This window comes from Orycteropus afer, unplaced genomic scaffold, assembly GCF_000298275.1.
Source record: "Orycteropus afer afer isolate SDZICR_OR568_19922 unplaced genomic scaffold, OryAfe1.0 scaffold00112, whole genome shotgun sequence".
NCBI lineage: Eukaryota > Metazoa > Chordata > Mammalia > Tubulidentata > Orycteropodidae > Orycteropus > Orycteropus afer.
This window is the reverse complement of record NW_006921699.1, coordinates 3,631,393-3,633,766: the sequence shown is the minus strand read 5'-3', so window position 1 is coordinate 3,633,766 and position 2,374 is coordinate 3,631,393. Positions and strand designations below refer to the sequence as shown.

The window sequence follows — 2,374 nt, the reverse complement described above, 5'->3', positions numbered from 1 at the left end:
GGCCAAGCCCAGTATTTGACATACAGGTACCAGTGGTTGTTGAGTCAACTCTGATTAGTGGTGACCCCATGTAGGTCAAAGTAGAAACTGTGCTTCATAGGGTTTCCAATGGCTGATTTTTCAGTGGTAGATCATCAGGCCTTTCTTCTGAGGCACCCGAATGTACTTAAATTTCCAGCCTTTCAGTTAGCAGCCTTATGCCCTAGCCTTATGCACCACCATACATGGTAGATGTAGGTCTTACTATTATTGAATTCACATGACTTTTCTTGTGATCTTCAATGTTAAGAATGAATGTATTTGGTATTAATGTTCCTTAAGCTCTGCTAGAGAGTTTCCACTACAGTTAAGTATTAATTAACTTAATGGTCATTGTAGAATCGCCATTATAACTTGGCATTACAGACTTTCAAATTCAAGTTCAGCTTCTCTTTCCATTGCTTACTCCCATCTCCCACAATAAGCTGTTTACCGTTTCAATTATTTTAGTTCCAACCACTGTGATCACTGTACTTAAAATTCAATCAGCCTTCTAATTTTAAGCATCTTTATGTATAGCACCAACAATTGACAAGCGTCCTGAATTTAACATCTGTTCCCAGCAGTAAATGGTTTTAAATTTGAAAACTGAAAACACATATAAGGTAATTATGAGCAGCTCTCACACTGTGATTCATGGCAGTGCACCAGCAACTTCTTCCACGACAGCAACGGTGCTGAGAGATGGGGCCTACAGCCAACAGCATTTGTGCAAGAAGCCTGAACAAACAGCGTGGACACCCAAATGCTTCAGGAATGCCTTTTGACTGACAACAAAACAACTTACTATATACCAATCACCTGCTAGGCACTTTTTTTTTTTTTTTTTTTAATATGGAATGCTTCAAGAATTTGCGTGTCATCCTTGCACAGGGGCCATGCTAATCTTCTCTGTATCGTTCCAATTTTAGTTTATGTGCTGCCGAAGTCAGCACCTGCTAGGCACTTTTATAGACTCCTTCTCATTTAATCTGAGTAAAATTTTTTTACCAGAACTCTGAGTGAAAGAGAAAAAAAAATCTCTGGGAAATCTCTCAAGTACTCAGACAGCCCTCTGTAAGGGGTCTTGTTGATAACCATAGCCAAGAACACATCTAAGTGTGGCTCCTCACCCTTCCCCCAGCTTCTAATGCCCCCTGTGTGCCCAGGGTCTGCTGTTCAGTGGATGGTGGTGGGATGGGGGACTCCAGCTGGGAACTGGCTGTTTGGATAGAGGTCCCCAGCTGGGCTCAGGGACTCAGGTGTGAGCTCATGGAAAGAGGGGATGCAATTAGAGCTGAATGTGTTTTTACTCAGAGTTGGGAGTTGCCATACCAACTGAGATAACAATGGAATTACTAAGTGCATACAAAGAAAACAGCAATTTTTTTTCCTGGCCTCAATCAGATGCTAATTATACTTAAATAATTTGTAAAGGGAAACAAGTATGAAATGCTACAAATTGCAGTATATTATTAAGGATGCCTCAACTTTTCAATTAGGAACTTTAGTACTTCTAGCTCTTTAGGACAGAGGTCTCTGAACAGCCTACCTTTTATGGGCCTTCTAGAACTTCAGCAACATACTTCAAAAACTCTCCTTCATAATTTGCCTCTATTCAAGAACCTTCCTTCTTCTCTCTCTTGCCTGAACCCTGGCTTTGCATAGAGGATGTCATTTCCCCAGGGCCCTTGGGGATAGGAAGAGGGGTCTCTCTCCTCCCTTCTCTCATTTCAGTATACTTTCTCACTCCAACGTTCTCTTTGTTGTGTCATCCATGACTGGTAACTCGTTCACCAGACTTTAGCATCTGGCACTCACCTTCCTCTCCAACCCCCGTCCTTCCCTCTTCCTGGGTGACCAGAACCCATATGCACATCCATCCTGTTCCCTGACCTTCAGTTTCTTGACCATCTCACATCCAGTGCCCTCCTCCTTCACTTCATCTCAGCCACGCATAGTCACACCACAGGCTTTGTCATTATCTCTATGACTGCAACCTCCTCTTTTTCCAGCTTGCTTGTTAAACTACTGCCTCTCTGGGCATTTTTTGACTGGTCCAGAACCTCCAGTTCTTTGTTCCTTCTCTTTCTTCCCTATTCATCAGTGCAGTCCAGGTACATGAATAAACAACAATTAAACAACCCATACTGTCGAGTTGATTCTGACTCATGGTGACCCCATGTGTTACACAGTGGAACTGCATCATAGGGTTTTCTGGGCTGTGATCTTTAGGAAAGCAGATCAACAAGCTCTTCTTCTGCAGCACCATTGAATGGGTTCCAACTGCCAAGCTTTGGGTTAGTTGTCAAGAGAAAACCACTCATGCCACCCAAGGGTCATGAATAGACACAAT

The 2,374-nt window shown here is 42.7% G+C and overlaps 1 non-coding gene across 1 annotated transcript; it reads right to left on the bottom strand.

Annotated features, from left to right (window-relative positions):
* Positions 1 to 867: 867 nt before the first annotated feature.
* Positions 868 to 974, bottom strand: LOC122150272. The gene has a single exon (XR_006163574.1). It is a non-coding gene; the product is annotated as a U6 spliceosomal RNA (small nuclear RNA).
* Between the last annotated feature and the right edge of the window lie 1,400 nt (positions 975 to 2,374).